At 43.6% G+C, this 25,903-nt stretch overlaps 4 non-coding genes across 4 annotated transcripts; all 4 read right to left on the bottom strand.

Annotated features, from left to right (window-relative positions):
* trnaa-ugc lies at nt 1-72 on the bottom strand. The gene has a single exon. It is a non-coding gene; the product is annotated as a tRNA-Ala (tRNA).
* Nucleotides 73-7,198: 7,126 nt separating this feature from the next.
* Nucleotides 7,199-7,270, bottom strand: trnaa-ugc. Its single transcript has one exon. It is a non-coding gene; the product is annotated as a tRNA-Ala (tRNA).
* Nucleotides 7,271-12,385: 5,115 nt separating this feature from the next.
* On the bottom strand, nt 12,386-12,457 carry trnaa-ugc. The gene has a single exon. It is a non-coding gene; the product is annotated as a tRNA-Ala (tRNA).
* Nucleotides 12,458-19,339: 6,882 nt separating this feature from the next.
* trnaa-agc lies at nt 19,340-19,411 on the bottom strand. The gene has a single exon. It is a non-coding gene; the product is annotated as a tRNA-Ala (tRNA).
* Between the last annotated feature and the right edge of the window lie 6,492 nt (nt 19,412-25,903).

The following is a 25,903-nucleotide window of genomic DNA, read 5'->3' as shown; positions in this document are numbered from 1 at the left end:
TGGAGATGCCGGGGATTGAACCCGGGGCCTCATACATGCAAAGCATGCGCTCTACCACTGAGCTACATCCCCAGTTATAACCAACAAGAACGTTACAGTTTACAACACGCATTTACTCAAATATTAGACGTTAATATTAGACAAACTATATTATAGCTTTGAAAGTCAAGTCAAAGTCAACTTACCTCACCTCCGCTCAGACATTTTATCACCATACACACACCTATAACTATAGGTCAACAAGAGCTGCAACAAGAGGAGATTACGTTGTTCCATTAAGGAAGAGTTCATTCAGCCAATATTCATTTTCTTTTAAGCTGTACAAACAGTGGAACTCAATCCCTGTAACGATTAGAGAACAAAACACCTGCAGTTTATTCAAATCTAATTTAAAAACATGGTTAGTGGAAAATCAGCTCTGTCAACACTGACACAATCTGCACTTTACAACGCTCTGTTTGTACACATGTGCCTTGACCTGTTGCTATCTGTCTGCTTTGTGAATATGTATTTTTGTTTTTATGTTTTTATATATGCTTTTATCATAATATAAGCATCTATGTTGAATGTTGTTTTACTTATTGTATTTACCTGTCATTTGAAGTGACATTTTCTTTTTAGGATGACTTTCAACATCTGTCCATGGACTGCAGATGAAAAATAGCCTGTTGGCTAACTCTGGCGCATTTACAGAAATGTTAATCAATGTGCACTGTCCCTGTCAAATAAATAAAAAAAATAAAAAAAAACGTTATTGTCAATCTTTCAGTTTGTGTGTAGGCTACAGACAAACTAACCCGGTCTGCTGGTGCTGGATCACCCAGTAACAGCTCAGAGCTTGTACAACTGCCTGCCACTCGGGAAGAATTCATGGCAGCCCAGTTAAGTGATGAAACACTTTCTAAATGTCTCTCTTCTGTTATCAGTCAGGAAGAGGCCAAGTCAAAGAAGATGGCATACATTATGGAAGATGGCCTATTAATGCGTCGCTGGATTAGTGATGCCTGTGAGGAGGTCAGACTCCTTTGCAATTTATCAGGTTGTTGTGCCAACAGCCTATCGTTCTCAGGTGATGTCCCTTGGCTCATGATCATCCGTGGTCAGGTCGCATGGGGGTAACAAAAACGTATGAAAGAGTTTTAAAACATTTATTTTGGCCAGGACTCAAGTCTGATGTAGTCCTTTATTGTCGAACATGTCATGTGTGCCAAGTTGCTGGTAAACCGAATCAGGTGATTCACCCTGCTCCTCTCATTCCCATTCCAGTAATGGGAGAGCCATTTGATAGGGTGATTGTGGATTGTGTGGGACCCTTGCCAAAAACTAAAACTGGAAACCAGTTTCTCTGAACTGTCATGTGTGCCTCCACTAGGTTCCCAGAAGCCATCCCACTACGGAAAATCACTGCCCCGGTCATCACCAAGGCACTTCTGAAGTTTTTCTCCATGAAGGTAGTTCAAACAGACCAAGGTACCAACTTCATGTCTAAAGTGTTTGCCCGGGTACTTGACACCTTAGGTATCAAGCATGTGACATCCAGCCCATATCATCCTGAAAGTCAGGGGGCATTAGAGAGGTTTTCACCAGACTATGCAATGCATGTTAAGAAAACATTGCCACGAGTCTCATTAAAGATTGGGATGACGGTGTTCCTTTAGTGTTATTTGCTGCCTGTGAAGCTGTTCAGGAGTCTCTAGGTTTTAGTCTGCTGAGCTAGTGTTTGGACATGAGGTCAGAGGTCCTCTAAGAGTTCTTAAAGAGCATTTGATCATGCCAACGAAAAAAGTTTGCAGTATCCCGGAGTATGTCGCCAAACTTAGGGATCGTCTACATCAGGGGTGCCCACACTTTTTCAGCTTGGGAGCTACTATTAAAATGACCACGCCCAAATGATCTACCTACAGGGCCGCCCCTGCCCAATCTGTGTCTTGAGCGGGGGGGGGGGACTAAACGACGGATAAACTGTGGCGCGCTTACACTAATTGCGCCGCATAAGCGTATAATAGTGCGCCGCATTTGCGCTTCAGATGAGGAGGTGAGGCCCCCTCATAACTGCATGAACCCGTATGGCACAATACAACTCAGACTGGCTTACCTGTACATCAATCAAGTGGCAAATGCCATAGTAAGTTTTTTTCTTTTTTTTGTTCTTCTTTTTTTGTCACTGCCAATGCGATCTACCCACACTACCCTTGCCATCGACCGGTCGATTGCAATCGACGTATTGGGCACCCCTGGTCTACATCGTGCTTGCTCCTTGGCTAGGGAAGCTCTGACCTCTACCCAGGGGAAGATGAAGAAATGCTACGATCAGAAGGCGGTAGCGCGCTTGTTTCAGCCAGGTGACAAGGTGTTGGTTCTATTGCCTGTACCTGGTTCTGCTCTGTCTACTAAATGTTCTGGTCCTTATGTTGTAGATAAGAAGCTCGGTGAAACAAACTACGTCATTCAAACACCTGACCGCAGACGTCCTACCAGAGTGTGTCATATCAACATGCTGAAGAAGTACTGCTCCAGGGATGACCAAAACGAGTCTTCCAAAGCTCACCAGGTGGGGACAACCGTCTCTCCTGTGGCTTCAGTTTCGAGGGTGAGCTCAAATGAGGATGAGTTGGTGATGCGCAGTGCAACACCACAGGGGGCAATACTAAGCAATACTGAGGTATTGGCTGATTTGCCCAATTACTTGTCTAATCTCCCTGATAACCAAGAAAGTGATATACAGAAGCTGATATTTGACTTTGCATGTCTTTTTAATGACACTCCCTCACACACTTCTGTCCTAGCTCATGATGTGGTCTTAACCAACCCTTTGCCCATCAAACAGCGTGCGTATAGGGTTAACCCAGTTAAGAGAGAGGTTATGAAAAGGGAAGTTGAGTATCTACTTAAAACGGATTTGCAAGGCCTAGTTCCAGTTCATGGAGTTCCCCTTGTGTGCTAGACACAAAGTCAGATGGAAGTCCCAGATTCTGCACTGACTTTCGCAAGGTTAATGCTGTCACTGTCCCCGATGCACACCCGTTACCGCTCATTGATGACGGCATCGATGAAATCGGTACTGCACAATTTGTCAGTAAGCTGGACATGTTAAAGGATGCTGGCAAGTTCCTTTAACACAGCGTGCTTCCGATATCTCAGCCTTTGTGACCCCTGACAGCTTCCTTCAGTACACTGTGATGCCTTTCGGTATATGTAACGCACCTGCCACCTTTCAGAGGCTTGTAAATCTTGTATTAGGACATATTCCAAACTGTAAGGCAAATCTGGACGACATTGTTTTCTACTCTAATGACTGGGCTAGCCACGTGTCTACCTTAAGAGAAGTTTTTAAGTGCTTGTCGGCCGCATCCCTAACGTTATACCTTGCCAAATGTGAGTTTGGAAAAGGTACCGTTCTCTACCTTGGTCAGCAGGTTGGTCGAGGGCAGGTGTGCCCTGATGATGCAAAGATCAGGGGAATTGCCTCCCTCCCAGTGCCATCCACCAGAAGGGAACTTCGCCGCTTCCTAGGAATGGCAGGGTACTATCGCCGTTTCTGCAGAAACTTCTCCTCGGTGGCGGCCCCGCTCACTACGTTGACCAGTCCCTCAAAGCCTTTCGTTTGGTCCGGTGAGTGTCAACAGTCATTTGAGAGCCTTAAAGGTATTCTGTGTTGCACTCCTGTTCTTTCTGCACCAGACTTTTCGAAGCCATTCAAGCTCGAGGTCGATGCCAGTGGAGTTGGGACAGGGGCTGTTGTTCTACAAGAAGATGCACAGGCCATCGATCACCCCGTGAGTTACTACTCCCGAAAGTTTAACAAACATCAGTTGAAGTACTCTCCGATTGAAAAAGAAGCTTTAGCTCTATTGTTTGCCTTGCAGCACTTTGAGGTGTATCTTGGCTCCAGTGTAAAACCTATTAAGGTATACACTGATCACAATCCCCTGGTTTTTCTTGCAAGGATGTACAACCACAATCAACGCCTTATGCGTTGTAGAGATGGGCGAGTCCTGATTCATCCGGATCATTAACTCGGATCCTAGAAATGAGCTGGTCGTGACGAGTCTCCCCTCTCCATTAACCCGAGTCCTTGAGTCCCACACTTGGTGTGACGTACAAATTAAAACTATAAATTGCGTCACTCGCTACTCTCTTTATAACATGTAAAATCACATTACAACGTACCCCAGTCCATCTGCCTACCCTTTAGCAAGTATACAGGATAGCTGCCTGCCAGAAGTTATCGTTTGGCTCAGGGGAGGGGACGTGGATCAGTGAAACTTCCTGCAGACTCGTGGGGACTCAGAGGAGCCGACGGCTCCTAACCGTAATAGCATAGCAGATCCAGAGATCCATACTCGTCATGTGCACGAGTGCACCCGGCTCCCGCACGAGTCAACAGCAGACTCGCAGATTCGCAGATTCGCAGATTCGCAGATTCGCAGATTCGCAAATCCTGACTCGCTGCAACACACAGCGGATCAGACTCGTGCGGACTCGGAGCCGTAACCATATAGCAGCAGATCCAGAGATCCAGCAGACTCGTCGTCATGCACGAGTCAACAGCAGACTCAGATTCGCAAATCCTGACTCACTGTGCAACACACAGCAGAGCAGACTCGTGCGGACTCGGAGCCGTATATAGCAGCAGATCCAGAGATCCAGCAGACTCGTCCTCATGCACGAGTCAACAGCAGACTCAGATTCGCCAAATCGCAAAATAACCCTTTTTTTTGTGATCAACATTTTTTATTAAAGCAAAATACACTGTGTAGCGGAGGTTAATATACGTCAGTTTAATAGATAGATAGATAGTACTTTATTGATCCCAAATTGGGAAATTGTTGTTACAGCAGCATAAAAGGCATTTTACAATAAAACAAAACTACAAAATATACAAGAATAGAAAGAAAAATAAAATAAAATATAAAATATAAAATATACATGTCGAAATAGAAAATATACATGCAGATATTATATATATATATACAAATATATATATATATATTCAAAATATATGGAATAATAATATGCTCGTGAAATGCATCAACTTTTCGGTTTCACCGATAGGATTTCTACGGTCTTGGTGATGCTGACTCATATGACTCAAATGACTCGTATGATCCGGATCTCTTCAATGACTGACTCAGAAGACTCTGAGTCCGTAAAAGGATCCGGATTTGCCATCTCTAATGCGTTGGTCATTGATAGTCCAGAACTACAACCTTGACATAAGTCATAAAAAGGGGGCCGATCATGTTCTTGCCGATGCACTATCTCGTGCTTCATTAATAAAACAGATATTTCAACGTGAGCCTACTTTGTTCATGTACTGTTGAGGTTCATTTCAGTAGTTGTGTGCTATAATGTATTTACAAAGTGTGAAGAGGAGGCAACTTTAGAATAGGGAACCTGTTCAGGTCAATTAGAGTCAAATTAGCTTGTTGGTTATGAACAAGACTTTACTTTAAAATAGGGAATATATTCTTAGATAGAAATACCTAATTTTTTGTTATTTAGACATATTGAGGAGAGCATATTAAGACCAAAGCTCATGGACAACAACTTCCTTACTTACAATAAATAAGGACTAATTAGAGGGTTATTGAGGAAAAACTCTCAACTAATGGCCTATTACTTGTAGAATATAGTCATGTAGAATAAGGCATTAATACGTGTTTTATAATGACTAATAAAGAGCCAATATACTGCTAATATGCATGTTAATTAACAACTAGTTGATGGTTAATTTGTGTACCTTAATATAAAGTTGTACCGGTTATATGATGAACATTGATGTCTATGTGCCTTATTCTATATTCTAAGTCAATATATTGAGATAGTAAGTCAATATATTGACTTACAGGATTTTTTTTTTTTTCCTGTGGCGCAAACAGGCTTCCATAGGTATCACTGTCACAGGTCCATCCATCCATCTTCTCCCGCTTATCCGTGGTCGGGTCGCGGAGGTAGCAGTTCCAGCAGAGAGCCCCAAACTTTCCTTTCCCTGGCCACATCAACCAGCTTTGACTGGGGGATCCCAAGGCGCTCCCAGGCCAGCGAAGAGATATAATCCCTCCACATGGTCCTAGGTCTACCCCTCGGTCTCTTCCCAGCTGGACGCGCCTGGAACCCCTCCCTAGGGAGGCGCCCAGGTGGCATCCTTACTAGGTAGGTGCCTGAACCACCTCAACTGGCTCCTTTCGACGTGAAGGAGGAGCGGTTCAACTCCGAGTCCCTCCCGGATGACTGAACTTCTCACCTTATTCCTAAGGGAGACGCCAGCCACCCTGCGGAGAAAACCCATCTCGGCCGCTTGTATCCGCGATCTGTCACAGGTCTGTGGTGATCAGAGGTCGCGTTAACCGAATATTTTCCGTCTATGACGTAATTTTTCCAAGAATGACGGAAATATCTGAAAGCAGTCCGTCATTTTGACAGATTAGAACACAACTCGGAACAGCGCCAAAATGTCCACCAGCGGCCCACATTATATTACATCCTTATGGCCAGGTCGACTGAGGGCGATCTACTGTACTCTACTTTAACTATTATTTAGTAATTCACACCCCTGTCCAGTTGGTGGCGAGTGTGTGCATATTAAGTAGCTATTGTCTAGTCTTGTATTTGACCTCGTTGATTTCCTCGTTGTTTAACCGGCTTTAGCAATCGCAAAATGTCACGGCAGCTGAGTGTCCGAAGCTTTTTTAATAAGCCCAGTAATTGTGATGGTGTGGATAAACGAGGTGAAAGAAGAGGGATTGATGCAGTGGAGGATGAAGGACAAGCCAGTAAGACTAACACTGACAACGTTCAGCCAGCAGCAGAGGGACAAGCAAGTGGCAAGGAAAAAATAAATCATTCATATTCGTTTCGACATGAAAAGTGACCGCACGGTCGGTGTCTCTGTTCATCTTTTTTTTTCTCCATGCCCTTAAAAGTTCTGTATGAATCATAAAAAAAAGGAATGAATGAACATTTGCTGCTTAGTACCCAAACATAAATATTAAATATGTCTCATCATTAAAACATGAAAAATAAAATGACGGGTAATAATGGATTATGACGGAAATGTTACGATCCTGTCCGTCAAAATGACAGACAACGAAAAAGTCTAACGCAACCACTGGTGGTGATAATGATTTGTTCTGCATTTGGGACTTGTACCGGTTCCCAAACCAAATCCCATCGGATTGAACCACTTCAAAACGAGTGGAGATGCCGGGGATTGAACCCGGGGCCTCATACATGCAAAGCATGCGCTCTACCACTGAGCTACATCCCCAGTTATAACCAACAAGAACGTTACAGTTTACAACACGCATTTACTCAAATATTAGACGTTAATATTAGACAAACTATATTATAGCTTTGAAAGTCAAGTCAAAGTCAACTTACCTCACCTCCGCTCAGACATTTTATCACCATACGCACACCTATAACTAGGTCAACAAGAGCTGCAACAAGAGGAGATTACGTTGTTCCATTAAGGAAGAGTTCATTCAGCCAATATTCATTTTCTTTTTAAAGCTGTACAACAGTGGAACTCAATCCCTGTAACGATTAGAGAACAAAACACATGCAGTTTATTCAAATCTAATTTAAAAACATGGCTAGTGGAAAATCAGCTCTGTCAACACTGACACAATCTGCACTTTACAACGCTCTGTTTGTACACATGTGCCTTGACCTGTTGCTATCTGTCTGCTTTGTGAATATGTATTTTTGTTTTTATGTTTTTATATATGCTTTTATCATAATATAAGCATCTATGTTGAATGTTGTTTTACTGATTGTATTTACTGTATTTACTGCTTGGGAGCTACTATTAAAATGACCACGCCTAAATGATCTACCTACAGGGCCGCCCCTGCCCAATCTGTGTCTTGAGCGGGGGGGGGGGGGACTAAACGACGGATAAACTGTGGCGCGCTTACACTAATTGCGCCGCATAAGCGTATAATAGTGCGCCGCATTTGCGCTTCAGATGAGGAGGTGAGGCCCCCTCATAACTGCATGAACCTGTATGGCACAATACAACTCAGACTGGCTTACCTGTACATCAATCAAGTGGCAAATGCCATAGTAAGTTTTTTTCTTTATTTTGTTCTTCTTTTTTTGTCACTGCCAATGCGATCTACCCACACTACCCTTGCCATCGACCGGTCGATTGCAATCGACGTATTGGGCACCCCTGGTCTACATCGTGCTTGCTCCTTGGCTAGGGAAGCTCTGACCTCTACCCAGGGGAAGATGAAGAAATGCTACGATCAGAAGGCGGTAGTAGCGCGCTTGTTTCAGCCAGGTGACAAGGTGTTGGTTCTATTGCCTGTACCTGGTTCTGCTCTGTCTACTAAATGTTCTGGTCCTTATGTTGTAGATAAGAAGCTCGGTGATGAAACAAACTACGCCATTCAAACACCTGACCGCAGACGTCCTACCAGAGTGTGTCATATCAACATGCTGAAGAAGTACTGCTCCAGGGATGACCAAAACGAGTCTTCCAAAGCTCACCAGGTGGGGACAACCGTCTCTCCTATGGCTTCAGTTTCGAGGGTGAGCTCAAATGAGGATGAGTTGGTGATGTGCAGTGCAACACCACAGGGGGCAAGACTAAGCAATACTGAGGTATTGGCTGATTTGCCCCAATTACTTGTCTAATCTCCCTGATAACCAAGAAAGTGATATACAGAAGCTGATATTTGACTTTGCATGTCTTTTTAATGACACTCCCTCACACACTTCTGTCCTAGCTCATGATGTGGTCTTAACCAACCCTTTGCCCATCAAACAGCGTGCGTATAGGGTTAACCCAGTTAAGAGAGAGGTTATGAAAAGGGAAGTTGAGTATCTACTTAAAAACGGATTTGCAAGGCCTAGTTCCAGTTCATGGAGTTCCCCTTGTGTGCTAGACACAAAGTCAGATGGAAGTCCCAGATTCTGCACTGACTTTCGCAAGGTTAATGCTGTCACTGTCCCCGATGCACACCCGTTACCGCTCATTGATGACGGCATCGATGAAATCGGTACTGCACAATTTGTCAGTAAGCTGGACATGTTAAAGGGATGCTGGCAAGTTCCTTTAACACAGCGTGCTTCCGATATCTCAGCCTTTGTGACCCCTGACAGCTTCCTTCAGTACACTGTGATGCCTTTCGGTATATGTAACGCACCTGCCACCTTTCAGAGGCTTGTAAATCTTGTATTAGGACATATTCCAAACTGTAAGGCAAATCTGGACGACATTGTTTTCTACTCTAATGACTGGGCTAGCCACGTGTCTACCTTAAGAGAAGTTTTTAAGTGCTTGTCGGCCGCATCCCTAACGTTATACCTTGCCAAATGTGAGTTTGGAAAAGGTACCGTTCTCTACCTTGGTCAGCAGGTTGGTCGAGGGCAGGTGTGCCCTGATGATGCAAAGATCAGGGGAATTGCCTCCCTCCCAGTGCCATCCACCAGAAGGGAACTTCGCCGCTTCCTAGGAATGGCAGGGTACTATCGCCGTTTCTGCAGAAACTTCTCCTCGGTGGCGGCCCCGCTCACTACGTTGACCAGTCCCTCAAAGCCTTTCGTTTGGTCCGGTGAGTGTCAACAGTCATTTGAGAGCCTTAAAGGTATTCTGTGTTGCACTCCTGTTCTTTCTGCACCAGACTTTTCGAAGCCATTCAAGCTCGAGGTCGATGCCAGTGGAGTTGGGACAGGGGCTGTTCTTCTACAAGAAGATGCACAGGCCATCGATCACCCCGTGAGTTACTACTCCCGAAAGTTTAACAAACATCAGTTGAAGTACTCTCCGATTGAAAAAGAAGCTTTAGCTCTATTGTTTGCCTTGCAGCACTTTGAGGTGTATCTTGGCTCCAGTGTAAAACCTATTAAGGTATACACTGATCACAATCCCCTGGTTTTTCTTGCAAGGATGTACAACCACAATCAACGCCTTATGCGTTGTAGAGATGGGCGAGTCCTGATTCATCCGGATCATTAACTCGGATCCTAGAAATGAGCTGGTCGTGACGAGTCTCCCCTCTCCATTAACCCGAGTCCTTGAGTCCCACACTTGGTGTGACGTACAAATTAAAACTATAAATTGCGTCACTCGCTACTCTCTTTATAACATGTAAAATCACATTACAACGTACCCCAGTCCATCTGCCTACCCTTTAGCAAGTATACAGGATAGCTGCCTGCCAGAAGTTATCGTTTGGCTCAGGGGAGGGGACGTGGATCAGTGAAACTTCCTGCAGACTCGTGGGGACTCAGAGGAGCCGACGGCTCCTAACCGTAATAGCATAGCAGATCCAGAGATCCATACTCGTCATGTGCACGAGTGCACCCGGCTCCCGCACGAGTCAACAGCAGACTCGCAGATTCGCAGATTCGCAGATTCGCAGATTCGCAAATCCTGACTCGCTGCAACACACAGCGGATCAGACTCGTGCGGACTCGGAGCCGTAACCATATAGCAGCAGATCCAGAGATCCAGCAGACTCGTCGTCATGCACGAGTCAACAGCAGACTCAGATTCGCAAATCCTGACTCACTGTGAAACACACAGCAGAGCAGACTCGTGCGGACTCGGAGCCGTATATAGCAGCAGATCCAGAGATCCAGCAGACTCGTCCTCATGCACGAGTCAACAGCAGACTCAGATTCGCCAAATCGAAAAATAACCCTTTTTTTTGTGATCAACATTTTTTATTAAAGCAAAATACACTGTGTAGCGGAGGTTAATATAACGTCAGTTTAATAGATAGATAGATAGATAGTACTTTATTGATCCCAAATTGGGAAATTGTTGTTACAGCAGCATAAAAGGCATTTTACAATAAAACAAAACTACAAAATATACAAGAATAGAAAGAAAAATAAAATAAAATATAAAATATAAAATATACATGTCGAAATAGAAAATATACATGCAGATATTATATATATATATATACAAATATATATATATATATTCAAAATATATGGAATAATAATATGCTCGTGAAATGCATCAACTTTTCGGTTTCACCGATAGGATTTCTACGGTCTTGGTGATGCTGACTCATATGACTCAAATGACTCGTATGATCCGGATCTCTTCAATGACTGACTCAGAAGACTCTGAGTCCGTAAAAGGATCCGGATTTGCCATCTCTAATGCGTTGGTCATTGATAGTCCAGAACTACAACCTTGACATAAGTCATAAAAAGGGGGCCGATCATGTTCTTGCCGATGCACTACCTAGTGCTTCATTAATAAAACAGATATTTCAATGTGAGCCTACTTTGTTCATGTACTGTTGAGGTTCATTTCAGTAGTTGTGTGCTATAATGTATTTACAAAGTGTGAAGAGGAGGCAACTTTAGAATAGGGAACCTGTTCAGGTCAATTAGAGTCAAATTAGCTTGTTGTTTATGAATAAGACTTCACTTTAAAATAGGGAATATATTCTTAGATAGAAATACCTAATTTTTAGTTATTTAGACATATTGAGGAGAGCATATTAAGACCAAAGCTCATGGACAACAACTTCCTTACTTACAATAAATAAGGACTAATTAGAGGGTTATTGAGGAAAAACTCTCAACTAATGGCCTATTACTTGTAGAATATAGTCATGTAGAATAAGGCATTAATACGTGTTTTATAATGACTAATAAAGAGCCAATATACTGCTAATATGCATGTTAATTAACAACTAGTTGATGGTTAATTTGTGTACCTTAATATAAAGTTGTACCGGTTATATGATGAACATTGATGTCTATGTGCCTTATTCTATATTCTAAGTCAATATATTGAGATAGTAAGTCAATATATTGAGATAGTAAGTCAATATATTGACTTACAGGATTTTTTTTTTTTTCCTGTGGCGCAAACAGGCTTCCATAGGTATCACTGTCACAGGTCCATCCATCCATCTTCTCCCGCTTATCCGTGGTCGGGTCGCGGAGGTAGCAGTTCCAGCAGAGAGCCCCAAACTTTCCTTTCCCTGGCCACATCAACCAGCTTTGACTGGGGGATCCCAAGGCGCTCCCAGGCCAGCGAAGAGATATAATCCCTCCACATGGTCCTAGGTCTACCCCTCGGTCTCTTCCCAGCTGGACGCGCCTGGAACCCCTCCCTAGGGAGGCGCCCAGGTGGCATCCTTACTAGGTAGGTGCCTGAACCACCTCAACTGGCTCCTTTCGACGTGAAGGAGGAGCGGTTCAACTCCGAGTCCCTCCCGGATGACTGAACTTCTCACCTTATTCCTAAGGGAGACGCCAGCCACCCTGCGGAGAAAACCCATCTCGGCCGCTTGTATCCGCGATCTGTCACAGGTCTGTGGTGATAATGATTTGTTCTGCATTTGGGACTTGTACCGGTTCCCAAACCAAATCCCATCGGATTGAACCACTTCAAAACAAGTGGAGATGCCGGGGATTGAACCCGGGGCCTCATACATGCAAAGCATGCGCTCTACCACTGAGCTACATCCCCAGTTATAACCAACAAGAACGTTACAGTTTACAACACGCATTTACTCAAATATTAGACGTTAATATTAGACAAACTATATTTTAGCTTTGAAAGTCAAGTCAAAGTCAACTTACCTCACCTCCGCTCAGACATTTTATCACCATACGCACACCTATAACTAGGTCAACAAGAGCTGCAACAAGAGGAGATTACGTTGTTCCATTAAGGAAGAGTTCATTCAGCCAATATTCATTTTCTTTTAAAGCTGTACAACAGTGGAACTCAATCCCTGTAACGATTAGAGAACAAAACACATGCAGTTTATTCAAATCTAATTTAAAAACATGGCTAGTGGAAAATCAGCTCTGTCAACACTGACACAATCTGCACTTTACAACGCTCTGTTTGTACACATGTGCCTTGACCTGTTGCTATCTGTCTGCTTTGTGAATATGTATTTTTGTTTTTATGTTTTTATATATGCTTTTATCATAATATAAGCATCTATGTTGAATGTTGTTTTACTGATTGTATTTACCTGTCATTTGAAGTGACATTTTTTTTTAGGATGACTTTCAACATCTGTCCATGGACTGCAGATGAAAAAGAGCCTGTTGGCTAACTCTGGCGCATTTACAGAAATGTTAATCAATGTGCACTGTCCCTGTCAAATAAATAAAAAACATTAAAAAAAATTGTATTGTCAATCTTTCAGTTTGTGTGTAGGCTACAGACAAACTGACCCGGTCTGCTGGTGCTGGATCACCCAGTAACAGCTCAGAGCTTGTACAACTGCCTGCCACTCGGGAAGAATTCATGGCAGCCCAGTTAAGTGATGAAACACTTTCTAAATGTCTCTCTTCTGTTATCAGTCAGGAAGAGGCCAAGTCAAAGAAGATGGCCTACATTATGGAAGATGGCCTATTAAAGCGTCGCTGGATTAGTGATGCCTGTGAGGAGTCAGACTCCTTTGCAATTTATCAGGTTGTTGTGCCAACAGCCTATCGTTCTCAGGTGATGTCCTTGGCTCATGATCATCCGTGGTCAGGTCGCATGGGGGTAACAAAAACGTGTGAAAGAGTTTTAAAAGATTTATTTTGGCCAGGACTCAAGTCTGATGTAGTTCTTTATTGTCGAACATGTCATGTGTGCCAAGTTGCTGGTAAACCGAATCAGGTGATTCACCCTGCTCCTCTCATTCCCATTCCAGTAATGGGAGAGCCATTTGATAGGGTGATTGTGGATTGTGTGGGACCCTTGTCAAAAACTAAAACTGGAAACCAGTTTCTCTTAACTGTCATGTGTGCCTCCACTAGGTTCCCAGAAGCCATCCCACTACGGAAAATCACTGCCCCGGTCATCACCAAGGCACTTCTGAAGTTTTTCTCCATGAAGGTAGTTCAAACAGACCAAGGTACCAACTTCATGTCTAAAGTGTTTGCCCGGGTACTTGACACCTTAGGTATCAAGCATGTGACATCCAGCCCATATCATCCTGAAAGTCAGGGGGCATTAGAGAGCTTTCACCAGAATATGCAATGCATGTTAAGAAAACATTGCCACGAGTCTCATAAAGATTGGGATGACGGTGTTCCTTTAGTGTTATTTGCTGCCTGTGAAGCTGTTCAGGAGTCTCTAGGTTTTAGTCCTGCTGAGCTAGTGTTTGGACATGAGGTCAGAGGTCCTCTAAGAGTTCTTAAAGAGCATTTGATCATGCCAACGACAAAAGTTTGCAGTATCCCGGAGTATGTCGCCAAACTTAGGGATCGTCTACATCAGGGGTGCCCACACCTTTTCAGCTTGGGAGCTACTATTAAAATGACCACGCCCAAATGATCTACCTACAGGGCCGCCCCTGCCCAATCTGTGTCTTGAGCGGGGGGGGGGGGACTAAACGACGGATAAACTGTGGCACACTTACACTAATTGCGCCGCATAAGCGTATAATAGTGCGCCGCATTTGCACTTCAGATGAGGAGGTGAGGCCCCCTCATAACTGCATGAACCCGTATGGCACAATACAACTCAGACTGGTTTACCTGTACATCAATCAAGTGGCAAATGCCATAGTACGTTTTTTTCTTTATTTTGTTCTTCTTTTTTTGTCACTGCCAATGCGATCTACCCACACTACCCTTGCCATCGACCGGTCGATTGCAATCGACGTATTGGGCACCCCTGGTCTACATCGTGCTTGCTCCTTGGCTAGGGAAGCTCTTCCAGGGGAAGATGAAGAAACGCTACGATCAGAAGGCGGTAGCGCTTGTTTCAGCCAGGTGACAAGGTGTTGGTTCTATTGCCTGTACCTGGTTCTGCTCTGTCTACTAAATGTTCTGGTCCTTATGTTGTAGATAAGAAGCTTGGTGAAACAAACTACGTCATTCAAACACCTGACCGCAGACGTCCTACCAGAGTGTGTCATATCAACATGCTGAAGAAGTACTGCTCCAGGGATGACCAAAACGAGTCTTCCAAAGCTCACCAGGTGGGGACAACCGTCTCTCCTATGGCTTCAGTTTCGAGGGTGAGCTCAAATGAGGATGAGTTGGTGATGCGCAGTGCAACACCACAGGGGGCAAGACTAAGCAATACTGAGGTATTGGCTGATTTGCCCAATTACTTGTCTCATCTCCCTGATAACCAAGAAAGTGATATACAGAAGCTGATATTTGACTTTGCATGTCTTTTTAATGACACTCCCTCACACACTTCTGTCCTAGCTCATGATGTGGTCTTAACCAACCCTTTGCCCATCAAACAGCGTGCGTATAGGGTTAACCCAGTTAAGAGAGAGGTTATGAAAAGGGAAGTTGAGTATCTACTTAAAAACGGATTTGCAAGGCCTAGTTCCAGTTCATGGAGTTCCCCTTGTGTGCTAGACACAAAGTCAGATGGAAGTCCCAGATTCTGCACTGACTTTCGCAAGGTTAATGCTGTCACTGTCCCCGATGCACACCCGTTACCGCTCATTGATGACTGCATAGATGAAATCGGTCCTGCACAATTTGTCAGTAAGCTGGACATGTTAAAGGGATGCTGGCAAGTTCCTTTAACACAGCGTGCTTCCGATATCTCAGCCTTTGTGACCCCTGACAGCTTCCTTCAGTACACTGTGATGCCTTTCGGTATATGTAACGCACCTGCCACCTTTCAGAGGCTTGTAAATCTTGTATTAGGACATATTCCAAACTGTAAGGCATATCTGGACGACATTGTTTTCTTTTCTAAAGACTGGGCTAGCCACGTGTCTACCTTAAGAGAAGTTTTTAAGTGCTTGTCGGCCGCATCCCTAACGTTATACCTTGCCAAATGTGAGTTTGGAAAAGGTACCGTTCTCTACCTTGGTCAGCAGGTTGGTCGAGGGCAGGTGTGCCCTGATGATGCAAAGATCAGGGCAATTGCCTCCCTCCCAGTGCTATCCACCAGAAGGGAACTTCGCCGCTTCCTAGGAATGGTAGGGTACTATCGCCGTTTCTGCAGAAACTTCTCCTCGGTGGCGGCCCCGCTCACTACGTTGACCAGTCCCTCAAAGCCTTTCGTTTGGTCCGGTGAGTGTCAACAGTCATTTGAGAGCCTTAAAGGTATTCTGTGTTGCACTCCTGTTCTTTCTGCACCAGACTTTTCGAAGCCATTCAAGCTCGAGGTCGATGCCAGTGGAGTTGGGACAGGGGCTGTTCTTCTACAAGAAGATGCACAGGCCATCGATCCCCCCGTGAGTTACTACTCCCGAAAGTTTAACAAACATCAGTTGAAGTACTCTACGATTGAAAAAGAAGCTTTAGCTCTATTGTTTGCCTTGCAGCACTTTGAGGTGTATCTTGGCTCCAGTGTAAAACCTATTAAGGTATACACTGATCACAATCCCCTGGTTTTTCTTGCAAGGATGTACAACCACAATCAACGCCTTATGTGTTGCTCATTGATTGTCCAGAACTACAACCTTGACATAAGTCATAAAAAGGGGGCCGATCATGTTCTTGCCGATGCACTATCTCGTGCTTCATTAATAAAACAGATATTTCAATGTGAGCCTACTTTGTTCATGTACTGTTGAGGTTCATTTCAGTAGTTGTGTGCTATAATGTATTTACAAAGTGTGAAGAGGAGGCAACTTTAGAATAGGGAACCTGTTCAGGTCAATTAGAGTCAAATTAGCTTGTTGGTTATGAACAAGACTTTACTTTAAAATAGGGAATATATTCTTAGATAGAAATACCAAATTTTTAGTTATTTAGACATATTGAGGAGAGCATATTAAGACCAAAGCTCATGTACAACAACTTCCTTACTTGCAATAAATAAGGACTAATTAGAGGGTTATTGAGGAAAAACTCTCAACTAATGGCCTATTACTTGTAGAATATAGTCATGTAGAATAAGGCATTAATACGTGTTTTATAATGACTAATAAAGAGCCAATATACTGCTAATATGCATGTTAATTAACAACTAGTTGATGGTTAATTTGTGTACCTTAATATAAAGTTGTACCGGTTATATGATGAACATTGATGTCTATGTGCCTTATTCTATATTCTAAGTCAATATATTGAGATAGCTAAGTCAATATATTGAGATAGTAAGTCAATATATTGAGATAGCTAAGTCAATATATTGAGATAGTAAGTCAATATATTGAGATAGCAAAGTCAATATATTGAGATAGTAAGTCAATATATTGAGATAGTAAGTCAATATATTGAGATAACTAAGTCAATATATTGAGATAGTAAGTCAATATATTGAGATAGCTAAGACAATATATTGAGATAGTAAGTCAATATATTGAGATAGTAAGTCAATATATTGAGATAGCTAAGTCAATATATTGAGATAGTAAGTCAATATATTGAGATAGTAAGTCAATATATTGAGATAGCTAAGTCAATATATTGAGATAGTAAGTCAATATATTGAGATAGTAAGTCAATATATTGACTTACAGGATTTTTTTTTTTTCCTGTGGCGCAAACAGGCTTCCATAGGTATCACTGTCACAGGTCCATCCATCCATCTTCTCCCGCTTATCCGTGGTCGGGTCGCGGAGGTAGCAGTTCCAGCAGAGAGCCCCAAACTTTCCTTTCCCTGTACACATCAACCAGCTTTGACTGGGGGATCCCAAGGCGCTCCCAGGCCAGCGAAGAGATATAGTCAGGGGTGCACATAACTGGTACGCAGGTACGCATGCGCGGCAACAATCTGAAATGCGTAACGTCACTTGTGTCACAACGCGCCTTTGCGTACCTGATAGGTCATCAAAACAAAACACATATTTCGCCTACACATGTTTCTTGTCAATACTCAGTGGAGTAAATTATTAGACATGTCCAAAAAAAACAAAGACATTAAGCAGCCACTTTGCCGTTTCGCTCCCTGCTAAAATCTTCAGACTTTCTATGACTGATTGAACTGGGTGCTGGCCGTGCCGCGCAGGACATAACCGACGGACCTGTGAAGCTTCACAGGAGGCAGAGGCTTAGATCACTGGACGACAGAGTTGGTCGCCGTGTGCACAGACGGAGCTGCTGTTAACGTCGGTGTGTACAACAGAATTGTACCAAAACTACGTCAACTGGCTGCGGTGGGAGACTCCCCTGTGCACATTCTGTGCCCCGCGCACACACTGGAGAACTGCGCAAAATCAGCTGATCACAACGTTCACGCTCTGTGGTCAAGCTGCTGCAGTTTTATTTACAACAAAGTGGAGTAAAACACACAGCTGCAAACTTACTCAGGCTGTTAATGGAAGAGTTTGAAATCAGACAGAGGTGGAAGAAGTGTTACTTAAGTAAAATTAGAAAAGTATTATCATCAAAATCTAGTTAAAGTAGCGACAGTAAAAGTAGTCATTTTGCAGATTGGTCCATTTCATAATAATGTATATGATATGTTTTATAATTATTGATCATTAAAGTGTTTAAAAATTTGTTTGAATGACTTTGTATACTGCAGGGTAGCTTGTGGATTTACTCCAGGTGGAACTAAAGTCTGATTTAACACTTGATTATATTTTCACATTATTCATCCACATCTGTAAAGTAACTAAAGGTATTAAATAAATGTAGTGAAAGAAAAGTACATGATTTACCTCTGAACTGTAGTGGAGTAGAAGTACAAAGTAGCATAAAATAGAAACACTCAAGTAAACTACAAGTATCTTAAATTGTACCTAAGTACAGTACTTGAATAAGTGTACTTTGTTACTTCCCACCTCTGAAATCAGATACGACTTCAAGTCATGTGATAATTTCTTAGTATTTGATCCTTCAACTTGGCCTCAGGAAATGCAAGGACTTCACAGTTTTGGCAACAAGTTTTGGAGAAAGCAAATCGGAGGCTTACAAAGAGACAGGGAGGTGCATCTTCATCATCTTCATCATCTAGCATGCAAGAAGTGTAAATAGAGGACAGTGAAGGAGACACTGAGGAGGACAGTGAGGAAGACTGCACTTATTAACACCACGCTTCATGTGGGGTGAGTACCAAACGCTGTCTCCTGGTACTCATCTGAGTAACTCACTAAAAAAGTTATGTGCACACCTGGATATAGTCCCTCCACATGGTCCTAGGTCTACCCCTCGGTCTCTTCCCAGCTGGACGCGCCTGGAACCCCTCCCTAGGGAGGCGCCCAGGTGGCATCCTTACTAGGTAGGTGCCTGAACCACCTCAACTGGCTCCTTTCGACGTGAAGGAGGAGCGGTTCAACTCCGAGTCCCTCCCGGATGACTGAACTTCTCACCTTATTCCTAAGGGAGACGCCAACCACCCTGCGGAGAAAACCCATCTTGGCCGCTAGTATCCGCGATCTGTCACAGGTCTGTGGTGATAATGATTTGTTCTGCATTTGGAACTTGTACCGGTTCCCAAACCAAATCCCATCGGATTGAACCACTTCAAAACTAGTGGAGATGCCGGGGATTGAACCCGGGGCCTCATACATGCTAAGCATGCGCTCTACCACTGAGCTACATCCCCAGTTATAGCCAACAAGAACGTTACAGTTTACAACACGCATTTACTCAAATATTAGACGTTAATATTAGACAAACTATATTATAGCTTTGAAAGTCAAGTCAAAGTCAACTTACCTCACCTCCGCTCAGACATTTTATCACCATACGCACACCTATAACTATAGGTCAACAAGAGCTGCAACAAGAGGAGATTACGTTGTTCCATTAAGGAAGAGTTCATTCAGCCAATATTCATTTTCTTTTAAAGCTGTACAACAGTGGAACTCAATCCCTGTAACGATTAGAGAACAAAACACATGCAGTTTATTCAAATCTAATTTAAAAACATGGTTAGTGGAAAATCAGCTCTGTCAACACTGACACAATCTGCACTTTACAACGCTCTGTTTGTACACATGTGCCTTGACCTGTTGCTATCTGTCTGCTTTGTGAATATGTATTTTTGTTTTTATGTTTTTATATATGCTTTTATCATAATATAAGCATCTATGTTGAATGTTGTTTTACTTATTGTATTTACCTGTCATTTGAAGTGACATTTTCTTTTTAGGATGACTTTCAACATCTGTCCATGGACTGCAGATGAAAAATAGCCTGTTGGCTAACTCTGGCGCATTTACAGAAATGTTAATCAATGTGCACTGTCCCTGTCAAATAAATAAAAAAAATAAAAAAAAACGTTATTGTCAATCTTTCAGTTTGTGTGTAGGCTACAGACAAACTAACCCGGTCTGCTGGTGCTGGATCACCCAGTCACAGCTCAGAGCTTGTACAACTGCCTGCCACTCGGGAAGAATTCATGGCAGCCCAGTTAAGTGATGAAACACTTTCTAAATGTCTCTCTTCTGTTATCAGTCAGGAAGAGGCCAAGTCAAAGAAGATGGCATACATTATGGAAGATGGCCTATTAATGCGTCGCTGGATTAGTGATGCCTGTGAGGAGTCAGACTCCTTTGCAATTTATCAGGTTGTTGTGCCAACAGCCTATCGTTCTCAGGTGATGTCCTTGGCTCATGATCATCCGTGGTCAGGTCGCATGGGGGTAACAAAAACGTATGAAAGAGTTTTAAAACATTTATTTTGGCCAGGACTCAAGTCTGATGTAGTTCTTTATTGTCGAACATGTCATGTGTGCCAAGTTGCTGGTAAACCGAATCAGGTGATTCACCCTGCTCCTCTCATTCCCATTCCAGTAATGGGAGAGCCATTTGATAGGGTGATTGTGGATTGTGTGGGACCCTTGCCAAAAACTAAAACTGGAAACCAGTTTCTTTTAACTGTCATGTGTGCCTCCACTAGGTTCCCAGAAGCCATCCCACTACGGAAAATCACTGCCCCGGTCATCACCAAGGCACTTCTGAAGTTTTTCTCCATGAAGGTAGTTCAAACAGACCAAGGTACCAACTTCATGTCTAAAGTGTTTGCCCGGGTACTTGACACCTTAGGTATCAAGCATGTGACATCCAGCCCATATCATCCTGAAAGTCAGGGGGCATTAGAGAGGTTTCACCAGACTATGCAATGCATGTTAAGAAAACATTGCCACGAGTCTCATAAAGATTGGGATGACGGTGTTCCTTTAGTGTTATTTGCTGCCTGTGAAGCTGTTCAGGAGTCTCTAGGTTTTAGTCCTGCTGAGCTAGTGTTTGGACATGAGGTCAGAGGTCCTCTAAGAGTTCTTAAAGAGCATTTGATCATGCCAACGAAAAAGGTTTGCAGTATCCCGGAGTATGTCGCCAAACTTAGGGATCGTCTACATCAGGGGTGCCCACACTTTTTCAGCTTGGGAGCTACTATTAAAATGACCACGCCCAAATGATCTACCTACAGGGCCGTCCCTGCCCAATCTGTGTCTTGAGCGGGGGGGGGGGACTAAACGACGGATAAACTGTGGCGCGCTTACACTAATTGCGCCGCATAAGCGTATAATAGTGCGCCGCATTTGCGCTTCAAATGAGGAGGTGAGGCCCCCTCATAACTGCATGAACCCGTATGGCACAATACAACTCAGACTGGCTTACCTGTACATCAATCAAGTGGCAAATGCCATAGTACGTTTTTTTCTTTATTTTGTTCTTCTTTTTTTGTCACTGCCAATGCGATCTACCCACACTACCCTTGCCATCGACCGGTCGATTGCAATCGACGTATTGGGCACCCCTGGTCTACATCGTGCTTGCTCCTTGGCTAGGGAAGCTCTTCCAGGGGAAGATGAAGAAACGCTACGATCAGAAGGCGGTAGCGCGCTTGTTTCAGCCAGGTGACAAGGTGTTGGTTCTATTGCCTGTACCTGGTTCTGCTCTGTCTACTAAATGTTCTGGTCCTTATGTTGTAGATAAGAAGCTCGGTGAAACAAACTACGTCATTCAAACACCTGACCGCAGACGTCCTACCAGAGTGTGTCATATCAACATGCTGAAGAAGTACTGCTCCAGGGATGACCAAAACGAGTCTTCCAAAGCTCACCAGGTGGGGACAACCGTCTCTCCTATGGCTTCAGTTTCGAGGGTGAGCTCAAATGAGGATGAGTTGGTGATGCGCAGTGCAACACCACAGGGGGCAAGACTAAGCAATACTGAGGTATTGGCTGATTTGCCCAATTACTTGTCTCATCTCCCTGATAACCAAGAAAGTGATATACAGAAGCTGCTATTTGACTTTGCATGTCTTTTTAATGACACTCCCTCACACACTTCTGTCCTAGCTCATGATGTGGTCTTAACCAACCCTTTGCCCAGCAAACAGCGTGCGTATAGGGTTAACCCAGTTAAGAGAGAGGTTATGAAAAGGGAAGTTGAGTATCTACTTAAAAACGGATTTGCAAGTCCTAGTTCCAGTTCATGGAGTTCCCCTTGTGTGCTAGACACAAAGTCAGATGGAAGTCCCAGATTCTGCACTGACTTTCGCAAGGTTAATGCTGTCACTGTCCCCGATGCACACCCGTTACCGCTCATTGATGACTGCATCGATGAAATCGGTCCTGCACAATTTGTCAGTAAGCTGGACATGTTAAAGGGATGCTGGCAAGTTCCTTTAACACAGCGTGCTTCCAATATCTCAGCCTTTGTGACCCCTGACAGCTTCCTTCAGTACACTGTGATGCCTTTCGGTATATGTAACGCACCTGCCACCTTTCAGAGGCTTGTACATCTTGTATTAGGACATATTCCAAACTGTAAGGCAAATCTGGATGACATTGTTTTCTATTCTAATGACTGGGCTAGCCACGTGTCTACCTTAAGAGAAGTTTTTAAGTGCTTTCGGCCGCATCCCTAACGTTATACCTTGCCAAATGTGAGTTTGGAAAAGGTACCGTTCTCTACCTTGGTCAGCAGGTTGGTCGAGGGCAGGTGTGCCCTGATGATGCAAAGATCAGGGGAATTGCCTCCCTCCCAGTGCCATCCACCAGAAGGGAACTTCGCCGCTTCCTAGGAATGGCAGGGTACTATCGCCGTTTCTGCAGAAACTTCTCCTCGGTGGCGGCCCCGCTCACTACGTTGACCAGTCCCTCAAAGCCTTTCGTTTGGTCCGGTGAGTGTCAACAGTCATTTGAGAGCCTTAAAGGTATTCTGTGTTGCACACCTGTTCTTTCTGCACCAGACTTTTCGAAGCCATTCAAGCTCGAGGTCGATGCCAGTGGAGTTGGGACAGGCGCTGTTCTTCTACAAGAAGATGCACAGGCCATCAATCACCCCGTGAGTTACTACTCCCGAAAGTTTAACAAACATCAGTTGAAGTACTCTACGATTGAAAAATAAGCTTTAGCTCTATTGTTTGCCTTGCAGCACTTTGAGGTGTATCTTGGCTCCAGTGTAAAACCTATTAAGGTATACACTGATCACAATCCCCCTTGTTTTTCTTGCAAGGATGTACAACCACAATCAACGCCTTATGCGTTGTAGAGATGGACGAGTCCTGATTCATCCGGATCATTAACTCGGATCCTAGAAATGAGCTGGTCGTGACGAGTCTCCCCTCTCCATTAACCCGAGTCCTTGAGTCCCACACTTGGTGTGACGTACAAATTAAAACTATAAATTGCGTCACTCGCTACTCTCTTTATAACATGTAAAATCACATTACAACGTACCCCAGTCCATCTGCCTACCCTTTAGCAAGTATACAGGATAGCTGCCTGCCAGAAGTTATCGTTTGGCTCAGGGGAGGGGACGTGGATCAGTGAAACTTCCTGCAGACTCGTGGGGACTCAGAGGAGCCGACGGCTCCTAACCGTAATAGCATAGCAGATCCAGAGATCCATACTCGTCATGTGCACGAGTGCACCCGGCTCCCGCACGAGTCAACAGCAGACTCGCAGATTCGCAGATTCGCAGATTCGCAGATTCGCAGATTCGCAAATCCTGACTCGCTGCAACACACAGCGGATCAGACTCGTGCGGACTCGGAGCCGTAACCATATAGCAGCAGATCCAGAGATCCAGCAGACTCGTCGTCATGCACGAGTCAACACCAGACTCAGATTCGCAAATCCTGACTCGCTGCAACACACAGCAGAGCAGACTCGTGCGGACTCGGAGCCGTAACCATATAGCAGCAGATCCAGAGATCCAGCAGACTCGTCGTCATGCACGAGTCAACAGCAGACTCAGATTCGCAAATCCTGACTCACTGTGCAACACACAGCAGAGCAGACTCGTGCGGACTCGGAGCCGTATATAGCAGCAGATCCAGAGATCCAGCAGACTCGTCCTCATGCACGAGTCAACAGCAGACTCAGATTCGCCAAATCGCAAAATAACCCTTTTTTTTGTGATCAACATTTTTTATAAAAGCAAAATACACTGTGTAGCGGAGGTTAATATAACGTCAGTTTAATAGATAGATAGATAGTACTTTATTGATCCCAAATTGGGAAATTGTTGTTACAGCAGCATAAAAGGCATTTTACAATAAAACAAAACTACAAAATATACAAGAATAGAAAGAAAAATAAAATAAAATATAAAATATAAAATATAAAATATACATGTCGAAATAGAAAATATACATGCAGATATTATATATATATATATACAAATATATATATATATATTCAAAATATATGGAATAATAATATGCTCGTGAAATGCATCAACTTTTCGGTTTCACCGATAGGATTTCTACGGTCTTGGTGATGCTGACTCATATGACTCAAATGACTCGTATGATCCGGATCTCTTCAATGACTGACTCAGAAGACTCTGAGTCCGTAAAAGGATCCGGATTTGCCATCTCTAATGCATTGGTCATTGATAGTCCAGAACTACAACCTTGACATAAGTCATAAAAAGGGGGCCGATCATGTTCTTGCCGATGCACTACCTAGTGCTTCATTAATAAAACAGATATTTCAATGTGAGCCTACTTTGTTCATGTACTGTTGAGGTTCATTTCAGTAGTTGTGTGCTATAATGTATTTACAAAGTGTGAAGAGGAGGCAACTTTAGAATAGGGAACCTGTTCAGGTCAATTAGAGTCAAATTAGCTTGTTGGTTATGAACAAGACTTTACTTTAAAATAGGGAATATATTCTTAGATAGAAATACCACATTTTTAGTTATTTAGACATATTGAGGAGAGCATATTAAGACCAAAGCTCATGTACAACAACTTCCTTACTTGCAATAAATAAGGACTAATTAGAGGGTTATTGAGGAAAAACTCTCAACTAATGGCCTATTACTTGTAGAATATAGTCATGTAGAATAAGGCATTAATACGTGTTTTATAATGACTAATAAAGAGCCAATATACTGCTAATATGCATGTTAATTAACAACTAGTTGATGGTTAATTTGTGTACCTTAATATAAAGTTGTACCGGTTATATGATGAACATTGATGTCTATGTGCCTTATTCTATATTCTAAGTCAATATATTGAGATAGTAAGTCAATATATTGAGATAGTAAGTCAATATATTGACTTACAGGATTTTTTTTTTTTTTCCTGTGGCGCAAACAGGCTTCCATAGGTATCACTGTCACAGGTCCATCCATCCATCTTCTCCCGCTTATCCGTGGTCGGGTCGCGGAGGTAGCAGTTCCAGCAGAGAGCCCCAAACTTTCCTTTCCCTGGCCACATCAACCAGCTTTGACTGGGGGATCCCAAGGCGCTCCCAGGCCAGCGAAGAGATATAATCCCTCCACATGGTCCTAGGTCTACCCCTCGGTCTCTTCCCAGCTGGACGCGCCTGGAACCCCTCCCTAGGGAGGCGCCCAGGTGGCATCCTTACTAGGTAGGTGCCTGAACCACCTCAACTGGCTCCTTTCGACGTGAAGGAGGAGCGGTTCAACTCCGAGTCCCTCCCGGATGACTGAACTTCTCACCTTATTCCTAAGGGAGACGCCAGCCACCCTGCGGAGAAAACCCATCTCGGCCGCTTGTATCCGCGATCTGTCACAGGTCTGTGGTGATAATGATTTGTTCTGCATTTGGGACTTGTACCGGTTCCCAAACCAAATCCCATCGGATTGAACCACTTCAAAACGAG

This window comes from Trematomus bernacchii, unplaced genomic scaffold, assembly GCF_902827165.1.
Source record: "Trematomus bernacchii unplaced genomic scaffold, fTreBer1.1, whole genome shotgun sequence".
NCBI lineage: Eukaryota > Metazoa > Chordata > Actinopteri > Perciformes > Nototheniidae > Trematomus > Trematomus bernacchii.
This window is presented reverse-complemented; position numbering and strand designations above follow the sequence as displayed.